Here is a 23,924-nt window from a genome sequence, read left to right on the forward strand (position 1 = left end):
CTGTGTGTGTTTTCAGGCACCAAAGGACATTTGTGGGCCTGAGCTGGAGCCGAACTGCTCCGGCACACTGGCAGCGCTGTGAAGTTTACTGTCCTCAGGTAGTTTAAACAGAAAAAGCAAACAAATGTTTTGTCAGTGTAGGGACAGCCCAAATTCTGTTCTCTTTTGCCATGTTGCAGCAGCGTGACTGAGAACGTCTGAGCCATATATTAGGGTGATAGCTGTGTTAAGAAGATAAGCCAGTGCCAGCAAATGTTGTTAGGGTGAAGATGATCTAATTTACCGTAAAAACACTGTGTTATCTGCAATGAGGTTACGGGTACCATGGAAAAAAGCCTCTCTTGTGTCCTCTCTAACACACCGGTAACATTTTGTGTTCCACTACTTGTTGAACCACTTCCAAACTCAGAAAGGTCCTAGTTCTGATGTTGATCTTTCAGTTCATTGTCCATAGCTAGGATCTGTCTGACCAAAGGTAGACACGGGTAGGGCAGACACCTCTGAGCCGGTGCCCTTGCTTCCCCTTAACGTAAATGGAGGGGAAGAGGCACTCCTGTGGTGGGATTCAGCTCATCCTGAAGCAGAGTTCTAAAGCAGGTCAGGTGAATTGTGCTTTGGAGTTGCCATCATCCCCTTAAATAAAGGGACTTAGCATAATTAATTCATCTTGGAGGGATACCCCCGCTGCCACTCTCTGAAGTTAGGTCGAAGTTGTCCCATGGCCACTGTTGAGATGTGGGGCCTCTTAGTTGTCTTATTTCTTGTCTTTATTATGACAACATAATGCTTTTTAAATGGATGTTCTGAACCAGAAGTGGCACCATTTTAATACCTTTAGGTGCGTTCTATGTCTTAAATTTCCCCTCACTGCTTTTTGAACCTCCAGCAGCCCTCAGCACCCTCATGGTGTTGCGAGCCACACCTTCTGAAGGAGGAATGGGGCTTGAACACAAACCTCATTGTTTCTGGTTCTTTGTTCAGTAGCTCTGTGACCTTGGGGGTTTCCATGGTCAATTGATTTGTTAAGAAAACAGCACACACTTAGGAAACTTGTTCTGTTATCTGTGAAAAGAAAGGGAGCTGTTGATGGCCTTCGGCTTTTTAAGTATTGAAGGCAAGTACCTACACATGAATTTCACAGTTGTTCTGCACTAGAGCTGAGCTCGAGCAAACCTTGGTGGAAAATGGACGTCTAAACATGCCGTGTTCCCTGTCATAATAAAAGTGACAACCCAGCTGCACCAGAACTAAGGATGCTGGAGACAGAATATTGAGTTGTACTTGATCTGGGTAATAAACAGTAGGAGCAGGTCAATGCTTAACAAAGAAGCATTCTTTTTCTCAAAGAAGGGGAAGTAGTTTGACCTGAGGGTTTGACATGCAACAGTACAGGCTTGGGGCGGACCTGCTGGAGAGCAGCTCTGTAGAGAGAGGGACTGGGTGTCCTCGTGGAAGACAAGTTGACCATGAGCCAGCAGTGTGTCCTGGTTGCCAAGAAGGCCAATGGGATCCTGGGGTGTATCAAGAGGAGTGTGGCCAGCAGGTCGAGGGAGGTTCTCCTTCCCCTCTGCCCTGGTGAGGCCCCATCCAGAGTACTGCATCCAGTTCTGAGCTCCCCGCTTCAAGAAAGATGAGGAGCTACTGGAGAGAGTCCAGCGGAGGGCTACGAGGATGGTGAGGGAACTGGAGCATCTCTCCTACGAGGAGAGGCTGAGGGAGCTGGGCTTGTTTAGCTTGGGGAAGAGAGGGGACCTTACAAATGCTTACAAATATCTGAAGGGTGGGTGTCAGGAGGATGGGGCCAAGCTCTTTTCAGTGGTGCCCAGCAACAGGACAAGGGGCAACAGGCACAAACTGAAGCAGAGGGAGCTCCACCTGAACATGAGGAAGAACTTCCCTCTGAGGGTGACGGAGCCCTGGCCCAGGCTGCCCTGGGAGGCTGTGGAGTGTCCTTCTCTGGAGATATTCAAGACCCGCTTGGACAAGGTCCTGTGCAGCCTGCTCTGGGTGACCCTGCTTCGGCAGGAGGGTTGGACTAGATGACCCACAGAGGTCCCTTCCAACCCCGACCATTCTGAGATTCTGTGGTACTGCTGAATGTCCGCAGTTTTAGTGCTTTGGGTGCTGTACTCACGCACCTGTGCTGGGTCGAGAGCTGAACTAGCATCTCCCCAGGGCTGCACCGGCTGCACTAGCTGAGCTACAATCTCTTCAGAGCCCAGCCATGAACATGTGGGCAAAGATGGTGTCATTCAACTAAAGCAGCTTGGCTTTGGTCCGCTGCAGCTCAAATAAACACAAGATGATAGCAAACATGTACATGTAAGTCTGAAATTTCTGCTCTGAAGTCTGCATTCAGAGAGGAAATGCTACAGGTGCTGGCAGAGGTGGAAATGCCAGGTCTGTCCAAGTTCCTGAAGCAGAAAATATAGAGTCATATAAAAACTATACAAGGTTGTAGGCACAGGAAAAGAGGAACTCAGTAAAACCGAAATGTATGTGCATGTATCAAACAGTGCTGTTCAGTTCCCACGGAGGAGACTGGCTGTTAATGGTAGGATTCGTGCTCAGAGAGGCAATCTTCCCTGTAAAATGGTCAATCTGGAAAACCTGCGTTTAGAAAGTGTTGTAACAAGAGAAATCACAAGGGGGTAGTGTTGTACAGCACTCCAGCCTCTCTGCATTTCCCACAGCAGTGACCCTGAGCCATAAACCAGGTTTATTTTACCAGAGGGAGATACAAAAGTCACTGCCTGCATCTCTTCTGGCGGCAGTCCCTGGGAAGTTAACATTTTTCTCCGTGTGAGACAAGGACCTGGAGTGTCAGAATCAATACAGCATCAGAATTACCATCTCCACCTTTGTAGCTATGTTGAAACCAAGTGTGAAATGACAATGAGAGAAGTTTGACAGGTTAAAAAAACCCAAGAGATCTGTGAAGGGTGCGTCAAACATACAATATTTATTCCGTTTCTTGGTCTTACCATTTTTTTCCCCTACTATAGTTGAAATAATGGAAGTCTTTGATAGCTAACTGGGAGCTGACTTCTCTTTCCCATGCCTACTGTCAATGGCAGGAAGAACTCATGACTCAGCAGGAGGAGTAGAAGGTGTGTCGGTAACCTCATTCAAGAGTGCTCCTTCTAATAAGGAGCTCTTGAGCTTTTCAGGAAGAGATTCTTTCTGTCTTGGCTACCCTGCCAAGACTCCTCTCACTTCTCCCCATCTCATGGGGACACAGCAGCCCTCACTAGCACTTGAAGAAACAATGAAAAGAGCAGAGGGAATCTCCCTGCCTTTCTGTTGAACCCAGGCTTGATGTGTGCTTAGAAACCCAGTGAAAATGTATGTAAGAGCAGAGCTGCTTATTTAGAGATGATTTCACAGAAGAGGATTGATTCTACTATGCCTGGCATCTGGCCTGTGAAGCTAATGGGGAATGATTAATTTAAAATGATGTGCTGCACTGCAAACAGCTGGAGACAGCTCTTCTCTCCCCAACCCTTTATCGAAAAGGGGCAGAGAAGGAGAGGTTCAGGAGAAAGCTGCAAATGTGATGTACGGGAAAGCTCAATGTACGGCTGCAAAGCTGAAGGTGGTAGCTAAGATTTCAGCTAATGTATATAGACCCAACCCCAGTGAGAACAGTCCCTGGCACAGAAGGGAAAGTGCTGTGAGAATTACGCATGTTTGGCTTTCTCATCCAGCTGGTTGCTCATTCCGTCGTTGTTTGGTGCTTTCAGTGTTGCACAAGGAGATATTTTCACTTGAGCAAGTCAATATGTTGATCTTGCATGAACTCCTCACCCACACACTCTGACCCATCCCACTTCTTTGTGTGAAAGCAGCGTGCTGGCAGGAAATTCAGGCTTACTTTCTTGTAATAACAGCCATCAACAGTTTTAGTCTCATTTTGACCACTTCAGTTGGGTTTGTTTTACAGCTGTCAAGCAAAAGGAGAATGTAGTACAGCATATTAAAAAATCATGTGGCTCTCTGTCCTTTTAACTGAGCTTGCTAAAAGCTGCACAATAGGCACTATATTCACCATTTACTGTATCAATGTGTATTGAACATCTCTGGACTTAGGGAAATAATTTTTCAAAATCTGTGAGCTTCCACTGGAGCGAATGAAAAATCTCTTTACTTAGTTCAGCAGGAGTAGAGCAAGACCAACACTATAGTCTTTGGAAAATATCTACCTATAACTGTTTGAAGTGTGATTTAGCCTATGGTCATTAAAGTACGATAATCTTTTTAGAAGGTCCTCTGCAAGTTTCTGTTTTTCTTTTGCTGATAGACTCCCTGCAGTATGAAGTATTTAAGGGAGTAAGTACCCTTAAAAACTGTAGAGGATGAAGAAGATGGTAAGGGAAACTTACTGAAAAGGGGGAGGGTTGGAAGGAGTAGCTAGGGAATTATAGACACATCAGCTTATCTTCCATTTCCTGAAAAATGCTGGAGAAATAATCAAACAATTTGTAACATTTAAGCGAAAACAAGGAGATTAGTGACAGTCAACCTGGATTTGTCAAGAACAAATCATGTCAAACCAATCTCATTTCCTTACATGACAGAGTAACAGGCTTTCAGACAGAGGAGATACAGTTCAAACTGTAAGTCTTGACATTAGTTAGACTTTTGATGGGACCATCTCATAAGCAAGCCAAGGAAGCGTGGGATGTATGAAGTTATAAATGGCTGAGTGCAAAGTGTTTCAGAGAATAATTCTCAGTGGTTCACCAGTAAAGTGTAAGAGACGTTGTGTGAGATCTGATGTATTACTCAATATTTTCAATGGACTGGAAAGGATATTTTTTATATTTGTAGGCAAAGCCATGCAAGGATGGGCTGCAAAGACAGGGCCGGAGTTGCAAAGTATCTTGAGAAATCAGAAATACAGTTGGAAAAAGGGAGGACACCTCGATAAGGACGAGCACAAGATGCTAGGCTGAGGCGAGGACAGCTACACAACTACAGGCTGAAGAAGAACTGGAGAACGTGTGGAGTTCTTTGGAGAAGAGCATGAAGAGGAGCCCTTTCTCTCCCCTTAGCTGTCAGGAAGCACCAGCTGGAGCTCAGCTTTGGGCTTTGCTCTGCAAGAACCATGGGGCTATTTCAGAAGCACACAAAGCAGCACACAGCAGTGAGCAGAGGGCACGAAAACAGGACCTGTGATGGGAAAAGTGAGCATGCTGGGGTTCTTCAGCTTATGAAAGAGTCAACTAACACAGGACGCCATCATCTTGTCTTCACGTCCATGGTGGACAGGACAAGAAGTATCAAGCAAGAGAGTTCTGAAAATTCATGTTAACTGTGCAGACAGTGAAGTTTTGGAATAAACTCCTGGAGAAGGTTACCATGGAAAGCTTTTGAGAACAAAAAAAAAGTATAGCTCATCCTTTCTTGTTACACAGGAATAGATTAGAGAAGGTTCTTGAGGTCTTTTCATACTCTGCTTTTATTAAAATTCCAGCAATATAATAATCTTTTGTTGTCAAAAGTGGGTTTTACATCACTGGCACGTGTGTCAAATGGGAAGCTAATGCTGTGCCCCTCGTTCTGTTACCTTCCCTGGCAAGACACTGAGAATGGAGCTAGCTAAGTATTTTGTGGCTGCTAATCTAATTATATTAAAGATTATGTTACACTGAGTATTAAACAAATGTTTTAGTGTAAAGTGGCATATGAAACTGTTGCTCACTTCTCTTATATCATACTGCAGGGGCAAATTCCCCCTTCAACAGGACTCCCTCAGGGAGCAGAGGCAGAGAATAGCTGGCCGAGGAAGTGAAACTCCGACTTGCTCCACACCATGCTGCGGCAATGCTGGTCTTGTCACTGTCTCTTCACCATGGTGGAGATATTTAGGATAACTAGAAACAGAAACTCCAAAATGCTGCAGGGAATTAGGCAACTTAAAACATCATCCTTCTTAAAATTTATTGCTGTGCGTGCATAAACCCATTTTTATTCACTTAAGACCAGTACATCCAGTACTTGTATGTGGTTTAGGACTATTCATGACCTTAAGCTTAGATGTCAGTTTATGTATATTGCTCACTGGGATCTCATAGTTTTGCCTTGATTTTTCTTCCATTCACACTGAATCAAATCCCGATGCCACTGAACAATAACTCAGCTCTGACTTCCCTGGGCCAAGAATTCAACTCATACCGCCTATTATACACTGAGGCTTAGCTGGCTCGTGCAGGGCCAGAGATAGGCAGTGGTATTTTGCTTTTAGTGAGGAAATACATGTTTCCACATTCCTTTCTGAGGCAGAAGTACTTGCAGTGCTCAGAAGAGTTCAAGGGAATTTTTTTTTAATACTTCCAAAAATATCCTCCAAGTAAGCCTTGGCAGTATCTGCTGCACCACCTGCTACTGATACTCAGGAAACCAGAAGTGGCTGGAGGAGGATGGCTGGAGTAAAAGTTGTCTGGGAATCTCACCTTTACTCTTGGTTTGATGGTCAGCAGAGCCAAAATTCAGATTTAGCTAAATGTTTGATCTTGTTTCACTGTGTATTTCCCCTGAAAGGAAAATAACAGGACCCTCAGTCCTCTGAATGCTTTTACTCTGTTCTTTCACTGACGCCCTGTCATGACTCTGGACAAACCTGTTACAGTTATGGTCTTGGTCTAAAAGTTATGCATTGGAAAAAGAAAAAAAAAAAAAAAGACTGGCTGCTAGAGCCTTTGCAACAAACAGATGACGTTTAATGGTAAAGCTGTCAACATGACAGTGGACTTGTACAGAGGAAACCTTTTTCTCCACTACGTGACTGCTGGCTTTAATCTCGTTTCTGCTTTTCTTTCTCCTCTCCCTTAAAATGGGGATAGTACCTTCTACATTCTTCAAGGCATTTTGAACATATAGTCCGTGTTGCCTGAGCACCGAGTGAGCGCTGCTAGTCAAAGCCAAAGCTGTGGGCATTTCAGGAGCAGACCCTGAAGATGTGATGGGGACACATGAAAGGAGAACATAGCTCATTTTGGTCTATGCTAGTAATCTATTTAGCCCTGTGTTTGCATAGAAAGCCGCCTCCTACTGCTCACCACTATGGTGTGCATTGCATCCTGTAATTCAGCAGAAGACTAAGTAGCCAGAAGTCCGATTGGAGAGGTGTTTAACCAAAAATCTTCAGGAAAGAGGATGTTTTATTGATCCTCGGCTTCCTGGATGGTCTCTGGGTGCTGGCCGTGTTTTGTGCATGCACAGAGTAACCGTCTAGCACAGATAACACAGTGTTTCTCCCAAAACTTCAGAGCTGTGGAAGACGTGGCTGGTGAGGCCAAAGGACAGCTGGATAGCCATGAAGCTGAGCTTTGTGTGCTGCGTTGGCTCGGAGGGCAGGAGGTGGGGCTGAGGGCATGGTTGGATGGAGAGCAGCTGGTGGTTAGAGGTCACGCTCAATGTGTAGGCTGTCTACAAGTTTGTCAGGATCCCTCATCAAGAACAAGGTTTCCAGAAATCCCAAGCAAACCTCAAAATCCGAGTAACTAATAATTCTGCTTGGAAAAAGAACATGCCTCTGAAGAACTGGTTAGAAGACAGCCTTATTCAAGAAGTAGAAATCTCCTAAATCACTCTTAAACCTCTACTGTAATTGCAGCTGGGAATATAGATTTGGATCCGATTTGGTCTGTGCATCATTTCCACATTTTCAGGCAGTGGCTATTCTGCTCTATGGATGTGCATAATGGTAACAGTACCTCTTGCTCCTTGGCAGAGCGGGAAGTCACCACGCAGCAGACAGCAGAACAAGGGGTAATTTATCCTGCAATACAACCCACTTACTGGGAAGCCAGTTGCCAAAATCTCGTTAGACCCATTGGGAGAGCGTAGAGGAGAGCTTTGCAGGCAGCGGCGTGGTGGCAGGGTGGTGGGGCTGCTGCACCTCGAGTGATTCGGTGCTTACAGCCAGGTTGACTGGAGGGAGCCTTCAGGGGGGTTCAGGCTGACCTCCTGGGAGCGGCAGTGAGAGCCCTTCCTCCCTCTGCCCGCCCTCTGCAAGGACAAGGACTATGGATGGATATTTAGAGTGGCCCTCTCTGTCCGAGGCTGGAAGACAGGGCTTCCTGCAAACAAATCCTCATCGGGGTTTATCCTGTGGGATGTGCCAAAAGCAGAGTTTGCAGGAGCTGTCCTTGTGAGACTTCAGTGGGTGTTCTGTACCCAGCATAAATACGGAAACTCAGATACGACACAAGATCGGTTTTACCTGTGCCTGTGTGAGAACCCCGCTTACACTACAAGATCGCAGTTGGTCTGGCTTAGACCACGTATTGACTGTTCCTCGGTACAGAGACACTGGAGAGTATTTTGAATTGAGATCAGGAATTGCGATTTCCTGACGCGTGTGGGGTTCCCGAGTGTCTGCACCAGAGCTGGCCGGGCGCTTCGGCGCTGTGAAGGAGCATCGAATGCTGGAGGCACCAGCCCCAGCTACGCAGAAGCTCTCAAATCCCGTGTCTGCAGGCTCACAGCCCATCCGAGCTCGCCCCAGCTGCCGTGCCGAAGGATCCTTGATTATTGCCTAATTTGAGCCTAGGGAATCAGCCATAATGAGTAGGTGATGGAATGAATCATGCCTCGCTTTCTTTTCCCCAACACAGCAATTCACTCACATTTGTTCATTACTCAGACTTGTTTGCCAAATAATATATGCACATAATTTCAGGTTGGTAATTCATTCATATGCAGCCTGGGTGAGTGTTTAGCAAATGAAATGAGAAAGTCAAGATATTTTGTTTGGGCTCACAAGTTTTTGTTTCTTGATTAAGGTCTCAAAATAGTGTTGTAGGGGTGAATACCCATGTCAGTGAATTCGGAATGTAATTTCTGCATTTATTCATGAATAGACACATATATTCATGATGTCTTCAGTTGCCAGTAAACATATTGATTGCAAAGTCTGTGAAAAGAGAGCACAAAAGGAGCCTAAATTAAACTAATTATTTAAAAGAATAAAACATATGAAGAACTAACCTGTTGTATGATCTTTTAATTCTGGATGAAAGAAAAAAGGCTACACTGAAATCTGGCCAAAAAGTGAAGTGATAAAATGAGTACTGGATGTTTTCCAGCATCCTCTGAAACATTCAGGGTAGAAAAATGTCAAACTTCCTGAATTTGAATCTCAGAAAAAATAAGCACCAGAGATGTGACCAAAAAATCTTACGAATGCAGTGTTGCTTATCAAAAGAATGGAAAGTGGTAAACGTGACAGCAGATTTTAACATTGCTGTGTCATGATATAAATCTATGACTCGCTCGATCATACCTCATTTATGGTTCCTTTGTGGATATAGAGGGGGTATATATACATACATGTATGTATAGGGAGATGGCAAAAAGCTACAGATAAAGTGGAATTGTGAGTGACAACAGTTTATGTGGGTTCAAGAGGCCAGAGAGAAGCGTTGACTGAGGGCTGCTAACTATCTACAAGCATCTTTGGCTCAGGAGGTTCCCAAGAGGCAAATTGCTGGAGATTGAGATAGTATCAGAGGAAATGCCACTTTATGCTCATTCTATTCCTCTGCTTTTCCTTGATGTTCTCTTTGGCCGGTGCTGGAGACAAGATAAAAAGCAAGTGTGGGTTGAATCAGTCTACTTCAGTGTGGCTGTGATGGTGGGTGATGCCAGGGGTGCCCTGGAAACCAGAGGCTGGCAGGTCTTGTTTCTGTAGCAGGCAAATTGGCAAGATGTATCATCTAATTTTACACTAGGGTACTTGGAAATATTGGAGACTGGGGAAGATCTGTCACTACACAAATGTTTTATCAGGTTTATTGCAATAAATTCTTTGAGAAATGGCATTGTCATGGGGGTAAGAGGGAAGACCTGTCAGGAATTACTGGTTTTATGAAGCGAGGAAAGAAAATAGAGAAATGATAATTTTTCACTATGGAGAGGTTATCAAGCAGGGTCCCCTAAAGGTCTACTCAAACTGTTCAGAATATTTGGAATTGACTGGAAAAGAAAGGGGCTTCTGAGGTGCCACAGCTTGCTGGCAGTACACAGTTATGTGGGATAGTCAAAACTAAAGATCTGTGTCAAGGGAAGAGAATAGATCCCAATACCTAGTGATTGTAATGTAAGCTCCAGGGAAATTCTGTGTTGATATGTACTAAATAATATACACAGGAAAAGTAATTAACTACATATATGAATGACAGAGTCTAATGGCTATTGCCTGCTCAGGGGGTAAACCTGGGTAGCAGTACTGATAGTTCTATGGAAACAAAAATTAAATTCCCAGCAAAATTGAAGAAGATAAGTAATATACCGTGCAGAGAAAGAGAAGGAAGAACCTGTGTCTGAGCACAATCCACATTTTTTTTAAAAGACCGCTGCAATAGCTAATAGGCATTTAACACTCAGTTGTTTCTCAGCCTCATTTGTGTCTCAGACGTTGTTGTTGAATGTAACTGTTGCTCCAGTCCAGTGCTGTTGACAGCACTACCTCATCTATAAGGTATAATTCAACACACGAGAAAGTAACATATACTTATTTATATGGAAGAATTTTTTTTACTGTGTTTGGTTTATTGGCTACAATATTTGACTCTTGTATAAGTGGGATGAGGGAAAGAAAAATTCTCGAGTTTGATCCTTTGCTGGGAGTCGCAGGCTGGAGCTGGGAAGCCTGGTCAGAATACGCTCCCCAAGTCTGCTGCACCCCAAAGCAGAGGGAGAAAACATGTAAGTGCACCCACAGGGGACATCAACAACCTCGCCCCACAAAAGGCCCACAGAAACAAATCTGTTGAATTAATACAACAAAAGCTGTTGAAAAGGAGCTTATTTGGGAAGCCACATAGACGGAGAGCCAGAACCACTGCTGATGAGATAGCCAGGTGGCTTCCAAAATGTCCTCTGCTCTTACGTTTTCATAGCATGTATATGATTTCCAATCCTCCCACCTGTCTGTGTCAGAAAAGGTGATGTCAAGACCTGTGAACAGATAGGGCAGGCCACCAGTCCCACTTTGGAGAGGTTAGACTGTGGACCAGGAGGAACCCTGGCCTTCAGATGAACAATATGTCATTTTGCTCCTGGTAGGCTGTGGGCACTTTTTGAATCAAGTGTTTATCTTGGCCATCTTGTTTTGCCTGGATCCCATGCAGAGAAATGGCTGTGTCCAAGTAGGCTGATACAGATGGCAACCGCCAGCAGAGTTCGGTCTTCATTCGCAAATGGAAAATGACAGGGAGTTATTGCCAACACAAATCCGTCTTCCCCATCACCTTTGCTTTGAGGGAGCTCGGCTTTGTACCAAGCCCAAGACTTGGCAGCCTGGCTTAATTCCTACAGTGGCTCCCAAACAGCTCCATCCAAATACCCATGGACGTGGGAGTGTTCAGCTCCACATCAAATCTCAGATCCTCAGTGTGAGCCCACCCTGTGGAGCTGGGTCTTGTGAAAACTGTCTACCCTATGGAGGTCAGCAATCACTTTTATCCGTCTGGTACATATGTCACCGTGAATTTAAAGGCACAGAGCTTCACTCCAAAGCCCCTGCAGACAAAAACCTCTTGCCTATGTGTTGGGTCTTGCAGCTGGTGTTGGCTGCAGAAGGCTGCCCATCTGTGCAGGAGACGAAGCCATGCAGCACTGACTCACCGCTCCACCACCTCCTACTTCTGGCAATAACTGGCACGGGCTGATTCAGAGGACACTGGCAAAACTGAGCGCTTGCAGTAAAGGGTTGAAGTTGGTGCTCGAATCACCAGAGATCAAGCCACGCTTAGGGCAGTCACTCCCAGCTACGTGAGTGTTATAGGGATTTGAATAATCCTGCATGGAAAGCGGTTCTCAGACAGCAGGATTGAAATTCCAAATCAGTTTGTCTTGTCCTAAAATAATCCCCCAGGTGATACCTTACCCCAAAGTGTCATACAAACATGTGTTGTATCCAGACAGTGGAGAGATTTGCTGACCAAACACAATGTCTACAAGCGCCAACACCTAGAGCTGAGCTAGGCACCTTTGGCTCCCTTCACATGGGCTGAAACACGCTTTTTAATCCTGCAGTGCATGCTCATCCTACAGCCACCGACTGAAGCACTTCAGGTGGGTCTTGCTCTAGAAATGCCTATTTGTAACAAAGAACCTGAGTAACTAGCTCAGATGAAGTTAGCAGTTGGGACACCCCCTAAAGACTGGTGAGAAGAATCCTGTCCTGCAGACACAGGGGCTCATCTGCAGAGTTTACACCTTTAAGGAACATTACTGATGCCCAGTGCTATATGCGTGGAAATAAAATTGTCCTTGGGGCAGAAAACCCCTACCCAGACATGTAACAAAGGGCAGCGCCTGCTCCAAAATTCTAGTTCTTCTCTCCAAGCCTACAGAGGAACATGGCTGGTCCTTAATCAGCAGAGGACCAAGACTCTCCCAGGACAGATAGACCTCATCTTAGTGGTTGGGGCAAACTCCTTTTTTGCTGGGGGCAGAGCGGGTGCAAGATGGAGGGAGTGGTAACAGTGTGGGGCTGGGGGGAGCGGAGTTTCTTCCAGAGATGACAGCAATGTTTTGGGGGATCCTCTGTGGGTAGGACGGCAGAGCCAAGACCCTTCTCTTGTGGATGGGAAGTTTTAACGTCATCACAGCAAAATGCTTAACATTTTCCCAAAACTGTGGTCCAGGCACACTCTTGTGGTTGGAGACAGCCAGTGCACACTTGAACGCGGCCGTTGCTGCACAGAGCAGCCCAAAGCAGCCTTGCAGCTCGTCCTGCCTGCCTGGGACCCCGGCTGGCAGTGGGCGCTGGACTCACCCCACCATGAAGGCACCAGCTAATTCATTTCAGCCACTGCATCCGCAATGACCAAGGCTACTACGGTAGCCCCCAAAATGCTTTAAAATCCAGCATGAGTGCTTTTATCCGGCTTCAGCTCGGAGCACGGCGTGTGTCCTGAGGCAGTTCATAATTCAGCACTGCAGATATGAACCCTTCTGCAGGAATGAGCCTGGTTCTGGGGAAAGGGACACCCCAGCTGCTGGACGGAGGGGTGGGGGTTTGGGGTCCCCACTCGATTAAGGGGGTTGAGATTCATGTCACCTCACTTGGGGCATCTCGGATGACTTGATTGATCTTGGGAACAGGCAGCTCTGCCCACGCGTCCTCCCCAGGTGAGCAGCTCTGGGTGCTCTCCACAGGTGCTCTCCACCTCATACCCTGCGGCCTTGGCAGTTGGCCGGGCTGCTCTGAATCTCCTCCATCTCTGCTTTCTGTGGTCTTGCTGAAAGAGGCTGCTTCTTCGCTTGGAAGCCTGGGTGAAGCCCATCAGCCCTCCTGGTACCTGTGAGTGATGAAAAAGGTGTTGGCACTTGGCTGTGAGAATCAGAAAGTCCCAAAGTGGTGCTGAAAGTGGATTTTTTTTCTCCCTTTGCTTCATGCGTTGCTTTTTTCCCCTCTGTTGTCAGGACACGCAGGTCACATCCAGGAGCCTCCACGCTGCGCATTGTCTGAGGTTCTGGGGTCCATCAGAGACGCAGCAGCAGTGACCACACTGAGTTCTCTGTAGTCTGAGCAAAACTTCCTTTTTCCCTACTCTTTGGGAGTGCAGAGGGTGAGGAGGTCTCCCTTCGGTTTGTTCCCTCCTTCAGACCTGCTTGCCACATCTCCCTGCCGTCTGGAAAACATGGAGGCTGTGGCCCCACCGTACTGATTATATGGGCTGCGCTGCTCACCCAGCCTCTCTGCTTCCAAAACACCCATCTTGGTACAGCTCCGATCTGTGGCTTTTCAGAGCAGCCCTTGTAAGGAGAGGGATCCCTGCAAGATCAGTGAGAAAAGCTGTCTCCTGCTTCTGGTCCGACCTACGTATGTACATGGAAAGAGATATATGAATGGGAAATAACTGGGAAATTACTTTAATGCATCAATATTCTTACCCAGAGGTACCGATGGTTGCTTCCTATCTCTGTTTTACAGGTAACCCCAGATAACCCGTGAGGGTTTGAGTGGGAGCTGCCCTGACTCTTCCCCAGCGGAAGGGCATTGCCGCCAGCTGCTGAGCGCTGGGCATGACTCTGCTGTGCTCTGAGCGGGGTGTTTAAATCCTTAAATCCTCCCCAAGCCCTTTCCTCTGCTTCTTCCTGGGCCTCGTCTGAGAATTTGCGTGGGTAACGGGACAGACTGTCCTGCCCTGGTGCCGTACCGTTTCTGAGATGACCGTCACACAGAGAGAAGAGAGTCCCCAAGCCCCACTGCTCCCAGGTGATGCCATCGGAGCTGGGGTGACATGCAGCAGCGCCCAGAGCAGATGGCAAATTTGAGGCCTCTTGGCTCTACCCTATTTCAGACCTGGTCATGGTGACTGCAGCTTGGGCTGGAGTCACTCCCTCAGCGCTCCTCACCAAGGATTGACTCCAAATTATGAATGCCAGCATCAGTTATCTGCTTTGAATATCTGCAAATACGTGCTTCAACAGCAGGTTGTTTTCCAAGAGATCCTGGCCTTGTTTCCCTGTATCACCCTGCTGCCATTCTGCCCCGACACTGGAGAGATCATCTGAGAAAGCTGCAGTTAAAAATCAACCCCCAAAAATAAACTCCCCAAACCCAAACCAGGCCTGGAGTGTTTGGTGGGGCTGGAAGATGGTGTGATGGAGAACTGGTCTGAACAAAGGCTGGACCAGTTGCCTTGTGACGATACTGTCAGAAAATCCCAGAGACCCTCATCTCCTATAAAGTTTCTAAATATTAATTTTTTATTTTCTTGCTGATGAGAAACATGGCATATTTGCATTTTTGAGCCTGAATAGTTTTAATTCAGTTTTTTATTGTACAAGCTCAAGAGGAACATTTACTTTGTTTTCACTGATTAGTTATACAATTATTCCTTTCAGATACCGCATGAACCATGAACCATAATATTGTATTCTTTGCTAATACATTTTGGCAGAGGTATTTACATGAAAACACAATACATAAATGTAATGAATTTTTCAAATGAACATGTTGGTAATATAAAGTAATCATTTTTTTTTCATGAACCAAAAATTCATTAAACTTTTCTCAATTAGCAAACTGACTTTTCTAAATAAGCTGCAGACTGAGCAAGAGCCAGTCGCGCAGACCAGCTGGATTTGATAACGTTGGATGGTGCGTGTCGCTGGGGAGCACACGAGAGAGAGATTATCTCCGCCGGCTGGAGGCAGACGTCTTCTGCTGGATCTAACCCCAGTGAAAGGGGGTACCGCTTCCAGCTGCCCACCAGTGAGAAGTCGGGGTTAGCTGATATCTAAATGAGAATAATCTACTGTCTAGAAGGTGAAATGAAGTCCTGGGCTGTATCCAACCTGCAGGCTCGTATCGGTGTCCATGCTGTGGCCAGCCAGGTCGGGGAGAGGATGCACTTGTGAATGAACCTGGTTAGCTTTCAGCTGGATGAGGGGGTAGATGTGGCTGCTCGCGTCCCTGCAGCTGCGCCGGCAAGAATGAGGCCCAGCCGCAATGCAGATGAGTCTCATGTACTGCAAAATCACTTTTCTTGGATTCAGAGCTTGCAAAAGCGTTAGATTTTTTTTTTTTCCCCCAGGTGTGAGTCTGAAACATATGGTCATCTGGCTCATCTCGGGTTTGCTAGGCTGGGTCTGGTAGAGCAACAGCGATCCTGTGAATGATGACATTAACTATTACAGCTAGGGGAAATAAACTCGTCCTCTTTCTGAAGTCATCAGTGAGCTCTAGCTTTCATTTACAGGCTTAAAAAAAAAAAATCAGTTTCTTCTTTCTTCCATACTGTCCAGAAAGAATAATTACTTTTGTGGGCTCATTAAAATATTCTCCGCACAAACCAGTGAATGACGCTGAAATCTTGGTCTCACTGAAGTTCATGGGGAGCTTGCTACTGGCATTGTTGAGAAGATTTGACTCTGGTCATGTCTTTTCTTATGAAGAGGAATAAATCTGTCAGGAGTGGAGTGTCTCAGCACAATGAACACCTCCCAGTGCCTTTTACATAGATCATACTGTTATATCATGTGCCTGACCTACTTTGCTTTAATAAGCTCATCTGTGTGCAGTGAAAGATAAGCAAAACCACTCTTCTGACACCGAAAATCCATCCTGTCTATCGATACGTGTGTGCTGCCCTTGGTAGGGGCTGATCCTGTGCTGATAAGGGCTGGCTTCCCCTGTCATGTAAGGAAAACTTCCAGTGGAGCCCAGTCAGGCTCAGACTGGGAGGACTGGACTCTGTTACAGTGGTGGGAAGGGCAAGCAGTCAGCTTCGGGGTCTGGGCATGGACAAAGAGTGAGGAGTGGGTTCAATGGTGGGATTTAGGAAATATGGAAGGGTGGTCCCTATGTTGGGGTACGCGAGGTTCGGGAGGGGGTTTGCAAAGACCACAGGCTCTGCGTCCATCTCCTCCTGGATGGGCCATGTGCCTGTTTCTCTTGGAAAACTTTGTTTTCAGGGCACAACTTCCCAGGGGCACTGTGGCTCTCGCTCTTGTGGGACAACCCAGGCTCTCGCTCCTGCAGAGCATCTGCCTGCTTCGGTTTCCCACCACGTTAACACCAGGCTCCAGCCGAGCATGGGCAACCCTGTCTCCAGCATCTCTGCCTCTGGGTGGGCAAGATCTCCTGTCCTACCCAAAGATACAAAGTTCCCTTTGAAAATCCAAGCCTTTCTTGGGAGAGTTTCCACCACGAACTGTGCTGAATATGTCAGGGTGGGTGTTACAGCTCTCATCATTAGAGGAATCCCTGAGACAAACCCTCTGAGTTCAAAGCATTTCAGCAGCAGAGAAAAGCTGGTCCAGCTCCCAAAATAGCTCCCACACGCGACGTGACGAATGGCAAAGCTCATTACCTGGGTCACGTTCCCGGGCATAGCTGGCAAATGCCTCCACGAGAGAAAATCCTGCCTGCTAAGAAATGCCCTTGAGCTGCTCTAACCCTGCTTTTCCAGGGCTGGGAAGAGCTGGTGGATGGACCTGGCTGAGCAGCGCAAAGGTGAGCAGGACCCTTGTCAGAAGCATGAACGCAGAAGGAGGATGTGAATATCTTGTATTTCCCCATTCTTTTCTTTTTGCTTCACCAGTGAATCTGGATGAGTAGGGTTTTTTTTTCCTTCTCTCTTTTTTTCTTATTCTCTTTTTTGCTTTTTTGAAAAGCAGAGAGAAGAGGGAAAAAGAAATAAATAAAGCTAGTAGCATGGAGGAGAGAGATTTGCTTTTCATGCACTCCCTGCTTTGGAGACACAAGGATTTCCCAGGTGTTGCTTTGATTTCCCCAGCCTGGAGGATGAGTGGAGGAAAAAACAGAGCGTCACTTTACCCACTGAAAAACAGATAATGGAAGGGGTCTGCGTCAGCTTCATTCAGGCTGTGATCACACACTGATTGACACCACTGCTTACATTTATTTATTTTCTCTGCTCTACGTGGCCGTGGAGTAGCAGGCTGACACAGTGGCGGCTATAACACAGTATGACACTGCGGCTCAGGGCCTGATCCTGGCTCTGTTGGGCCCGTTGGATGAGTGCCTGTCCGTGGGCTGTTGCAGGAGGATGCTCCTCAAGCCCTGAGAGCTTCACGGCTTCCACTGACCCCAGCTTTTTTGAAGGTCTGAGGCCGCTGCTGTAAAAACACTGGTCCGTGAGTAAACACAAAGAGCTTTCCTCTGGAGCTGGGGGCAAGAGGAGCAGCGACTCCTGGATAGGAAGGACATGGAGACATAAAGAAGGTCACTGACAGCCTTGGGATTGAAATAGCCTCTTGCAGGGTGTCATCCACAGCGAAGCTGCATCCTTCAGCAACCTGGCAACAGCGGCTGCGACCCACAAGCTGCTGCTGGACCATAACAGTCATGTTCAAGAAGAAGGATCAGATTTATTGATGCTGAACCGGTTCAGGTCCCTGTTCAGCAAAATCCCAAAGCGGGCACTGAAAATTAAGCACTTCTTTATGTGCTTTGCCGAGTGGGGCTGGAATATCCCCCCTCGCTTACGGGCTCTGCTGGGTCAAAACCTCATTTTCTCACCAAACTATGGTGCAAGTTAGTGTGGCATCTGCACAAAGACAGCCTGGTCCATCTTTGGTGTTAATGTGCTGAAGCCAGTCTGGAGGTGAATTTGACCATTTGGTTTTTACTGGTAAGGTGCAGCATGCCAGAAACCAAGCAAATCCACAAAGGTTGGCCGTGTTCCTGGGAATAAGATACCAAAGTAGCTTCAGGGTCAGCAGTGCCTTTGTTTGCAGTTAGTGATGTTAATATTTGGTCCTGTGGGACATCTTGGGTTCATGTTCTTTCTAGTTAATAACAACCTTTGTGTAGTCTTCCCTTTGCTGGGGGGAAAGGCTAATGCAATACTCACTGCGCTCCAGCTGCTGGCTGGGAATTGTCAATAGGTCATAAATAAATCTACCACAGCACAGGAAAGACAATGAGATTATACATCCTCCTACTACTGCCAATTACAGTAAGAGCAACAATTATAAGGTAGCACTCCTACAGCTACCCTAGGGAGAAAATGAGAGGAAAATGTTCCATTAGCCTAATGAAGAGAGTGTGGTAGAGCTACAGTCAAATTTTCTCACTATTAGCCCCGACTGCGTGCCACTAACACACAAGGGAAGCAGGAGTCATAGGGTAACAATTAAAGTTTCTGACAATTAACCCCTACGATGTACATGCCTCTAACCTGATGAGAAAATTAAAGAGAGGCACGGTTACATTTTCTCACCATTAGTCCCCAGAATGTACAATGTGGCATTTGCCGGTGACAATGGAGGTTTCTCACCACTGAGACCTGGGAAATGCCACGCGTGTTGCAGATTTGGTGTTAAATGCTCTTGGGGGTGACAAGAAGGCGTGCGGAGACGGCTTAAACCCCCTCTCTTTTAACACAGAGGAAAGAGTTACTGGTACATTTCCTCATCAGCTGGAGGAAAGGATGGATTCGCTGTGGGTAATTTTCTGGTATCCAGCCCCTGCGATATCCCCGGAGGAGAAGAAAGAAGAAAGACCAGCTTTGGAAGTAGCGATGGGAGATATAGGAAATATCTTGCTGGATTCATATTGGCTAGAAGAGCAAAAGGACGATGTGAGCCCTGCCTTACAGCAGCCACTGGCCTCACCATGAGCCGCTTCATTTCTTGCAGGGTGATTTGGTCAGTGCAGTTTAAGGACTGCAGACCAAGGTTTACTTCACTGTGCTACCTGAAATTCTGCTGTTTCCATGGCTTTTTAAGGCAAGGGAAAGACTATGGTATCTCGAAAAATGGCCCGTAGCAAGTGTTAGGTATGCTGATTTTTAGTGGAGACTCCTCAGGTAGGTTGCAAAGTCATAGATCAATTTGCACATCAAAAATTCTGGAGCAAAATTCAAACCCTACACTAGTGTGGACCCAGGCACTCTCTTTGCATTTTTCGTTTCTGCTGTTGCCTCTGTGGCAAATTAATATTAGCTTGAGGGTCACAGTCAGGAGCCAGACTGGCATCTGGCTGGGGGATTGGCCTGGCATGTGAATTGGCTTTATTTCCACACCCCATAAAATGTGAGAAGGGAAAAAATCTGTTTTCGGACCTGACACAAGCTCGTGGTGCTAGAGTATCTCAATGCTGCTCAGCCTGTAACACATTTATCCTCATAAAGCCCCCCTGTAGAGGATGTCAAGACCTTCCTGGAATCACCTACAGATTGTCGCCTCCGGGGGTACAACAGCCGACCCTGTCCCCCAGGGGCTCCTGGCTGGCAGGACCCCAGGCTTCTTTGGTCTGGAAGCCACGTCCTGGAGCAGGAGCAGAGATCACTCCAGGCTTAGCACCATGTTGGCAGATCTATGGGGTCTTCTGCCTGCAGCTGTCTCCTGTCCAGCCTGCGGAGCTCTGTTCACACTAAAAGTCTTTCCCCACATCTCAGGAGGGTTTATGGCACTTTAACAGCACAGGCTTTTGAGCTTGCCCTTGCTGAGGGCTGAGCTAGTGCTCAGCTCGCTGAGATATCCTGTCTCTGTCATAGAAGTTGGTTGTAAGGGCAGGAAAATGAGCCCCTTTCGCTTGAGCTGAAATGGTTCCCAAGCACAGCTTGGTTCCTGGATGTCTCGAGTCTGCTTGTGGGTCTCCTACCATGCGTGGGACCCTGGGCACAGGCTGGGGCCAGTTGCCCTTTCACTGGCAGCCCAAGCAGTGAGGTCTGCAGCGCCAGACCCTTCCTCGCTGGGACTGAGATAACCACCCTGAGATGGCTCCTGCCTTGCCATTTTGGGGAGCAGCCATGGATTAAGACATGCTAATTCCCTTGTACAGCTTTAGGTCATCCTCCCTAAAGCGACACTGAACCACAGTTTCTCTAACTTGCTGCTCAGCAAAAGGGCAAGCACAGTTTTTGCAGCATTGTCATAGCTCTCTGCCATGCCTACAAACACAAAAAGACTCTGCGTCTCTCTCTTTCCCTTTCTTTCCCACTGTAAGCTCCCTGCCTTCCTAAATGTCTATCATTGCTACAGAGTTACTGTATTTTCAGTAACTCGTTTCTGAGTCTAAAAGAGCACTTGGCATCTATTCCTTTGTGTGACACTGGGAATGAGCTTCAGGATGGGACTTTCAGAGCCAGCAGAGAGGTTTAGGACCACAAAAGAATGATAGCTAAATCCTATGGCTGATTTTAAATTACCTGATCAGAGTGTGCCCCAGCATGTCCCCTGGATGACATGCTACCAGAGTGAGACTTGCCTGAGCGCTGCAGTTTTTGAACCTCGATTTTGATGGAAGGAAGATGAAAACATGTAAAAGAGCCACACGCTCCCCATATTTAGCTCAGTCTGGATGGTGAGGAAGGACCACACCTTAGCACAGCCGAGCAGAGAACGTGGGGAAGTGTGGGTCAAACCTGTGACACCAGCTGGGCTTGGCCAAACTGAGAGCTCCCCTTGCTTTCTGAGTGATGCTGTTGCTCTTCACCTGCTCCTCAGGGTTAATGCCTTGAGTCTGGTTGCTTTGGAGATGGCTTTTTGGCTTGACTCCTACTATTATAGACCAGGAGGGTAAAATCCCTCCAGCTGTAAGGGAAGATCAGGTTCGGGACCTCCTGAGGAACCTAAACGTACAGAAGTCCATGGGACCTGATGAGATGCATCCCAGAGTCCTGAGGGAACTGGCTGATGTCGTTGCCAAGCCACTCTCCATGATATTTGAAAAGTCATGGCAGTCAGGGGAAGTCCCCAGCGACTGGAGAAAGTGAAACATTGTGCCCCTTTTCAAAAAGGGTAGAAAGGAAGACCCTGGGAACTACTGACCTGTCAGCCTCACCTCTGTGCCTGGGAAGATCATGGAACAGATCCTCCTAGAAGATATGCTAAGGCACATGGAGGCCAGGGAGGTGATTCGAGACAGCCAGCATGGCTTCACCAAGGGCAAGTCCTGTCTCACAAACCTAGTGGCTTTCTATGATGGTGTAAGAACAAGAGTGGACAAGGGAAAACCAATGGACGTCATCTATCCGGATTTTTGTAAAGCCTTTGACACGGTCCCCCACAACATCCTTCTCTCCAAATTGGAGAGCCATGGATTTGATGGGTGGACCGTTCGGTGGATAAGGAATTGGTTGGATGGTCGCAGCCAAAGGGTAGTGGTCAACGGCTCAATGTCCAGATGGAGAGCAGTGACGAGTGGAGTCCCTCAGGGGTCCGTACTGGGACCAGTGCTGTTCAATATATTGATCAATGACATGGACAGCGACATCGAGTGCACCCTCAGCAAGTTTGCAGATGACACCAAGCTGAGTGGTACGGTCGAGACACCAGAAGGACAGGATGCCATCCAGAGGGACCTGGACAAGCTGGAGAGGTGGGCCTGTGTGAACCTCATGAGGTTCAACAAGGCCAAGTGCAAGGTCCTACACCGGGGTTGGGGTAATCCCTGCTATCAATACAGGCTGGGGGATGAAAGGATCGAGAGCAGCTCTGCCGAGAGAGACTTGGGGGTACTGATAGATGAAAGGCTGGACATGAGCCGGCAATGTGTGCTGGCAGCCCAGAGGGCCAGCCGTGTCCTGGGCTGCATCAAGAGAAGCGTGGCCAGCAGGTCGAGAGAGGTGATTCTGCCCCTCTACTCTGCTCTGGTGAGACCTCACCTGGAGTACTGCGTTCAGCTCTGGAGCCCTCAGCACAAGAAGGACATGGAACTGTTGGAGCGGGTCCAAAGGAGGGCTACAAAAATGATCTGAGGGCTGGAGCACCTCTCCTATGAGGACAGGCTGAGAGAGTTGGGCTTGTTCAGCCTGGAGAAGAGAAGGCTGCGGGGAGACCTGACTGCAGCCTTTCAGTACTTAAAGGGAGCCTATAGGAAAGATGGGGACAATCTTTTTAGTAGAGACAGCAGTGACAGGACGAGGGGTAATGGTTTTAAACTAAAACAGGGTAGGATTAGGCTGGATATAAGGAAGAAATTCTTTACAGTGAGGGTGGTGAAACACTGGAACGGGTTGCCCAGAGAGGTAGTGGAGGCCCCATCCCTGGAAACATTCAAGACCAGGGTGTCCAGGGCTCTGAGCAACCTGATCTAGTTAGCGGTGTCCCTGCTCGCTGCGAGGGGGTTGGACTAGAAGACCTCTAGGGGTCCCTTCCGACCCAAAACTTTCTATGATTCTATGATTCTATGGTTCTATGATTCTGGACCAGAGGGATGCATTAACAGCAGCTGGAGAAGTACGAAGATGGAATAATCTCAAATATCCACCCAAATGTCCCATTCATTGACAAGGAAAATCATAGCAGGATGGGAAGCTGGAGCAGGAGGGAGCTGGAGGAGGGAGATGGTAGCTGTGGTACCACGTCGGTCTCCTCCAGAGAATCTTTTCCTCGGTTTCCAGGAGTTAGAGGCAGTGGGGCTAAAAACTTCACTGCTCTGAGTGATTTGTGTAGTAATTTCAGAGCTGACAAGCACTACGTGGCAAATCTGAATTCCACTTTCAGCCCCGTTAAGAGATAAGGAATAGTGATTATTATAATTATGATGTGGTTACTTTATTGGTTAAATTAACATTTCGTTGTTGGGGTTGCTGTGCAATATACAATATTATTTTACCTACTGTGCCTTCAAAGTCATCTTGTCACAGCAACAGCATGGCGGCATGGAAAAAGCCTTTTAACAAGTAGGTAAATACATGCCTTTGGGGAAGTCAGAGTGATAATTATGTCAGCTTCAATACATTTGACAGTGAAAAAGAGGCTAAAAATAAGTTGAAACAAAAAATGATAGAAAATATCGAATGCTTTAAATAAAGTCACTGGAAGAAAAAGGGTGCAAAGAATTTAATACAGTGATCTTACTCTTTGGACCAGGTGTCAGTAGTCCAACTATTCACGCTGCTAGGGTTGTTCTAGGCTTACAAGGGTGTGTAGGGGAATCCTACACCCATTCCCCAGGGATAAATAAAGATTTATTGACCTGGACAGGCTGGAGAGTTGGGCAGAGAGGAACTTAATGAAGTTCAACAAGGGCAAGTGCAGGGTCCTGCATCTGGGGAAGAACAACCGCAGGCACCAGTACAGGCTTGGGGCGGACCTGCTGGAGTGCAGCTCTGTGGAGAGGGACCTGGGTGTGCTGGGGGACAACAGGTTGAGCATGAGCCAGCAGTGTGCCCTGGCTGCGAAGCAGGCCAATGGTATCGCAGGGTGCATTAGGAGGAGTGTGGCCAGCAGGTCGAGGGAGGTTCTCCTCTCCCTCTACTCTGCCCTAGTGAGGCCCTGTCTGGAGTACTGTGTCCAGTTCTGGGCTCCCCAGTTCAAGAAAGGTGAGTAGCTACTGGAGAGAGTCCAGTGGAGGGCTACAGAGATGATTAGGGGACTGGAGCATCTGTCCTATGAGGAAAGGCTGAGGGAGCTAGGCTTGTTCAGCCTGAAGAAGAGAAGGCTGAGAGGGGTCCTTAGAAATGCCTCTAAATATCTGCAGG

Source organism: Opisthocomus hoazin, chromosome 7 (assembly GCF_030867145.1).
Source record: "Opisthocomus hoazin isolate bOpiHoa1 chromosome 7, bOpiHoa1.hap1, whole genome shotgun sequence".
In the NCBI taxonomy this organism is placed as follows: domain Eukaryota; kingdom Metazoa; phylum Chordata; class Aves; order Opisthocomiformes; family Opisthocomidae; genus Opisthocomus; species Opisthocomus hoazin.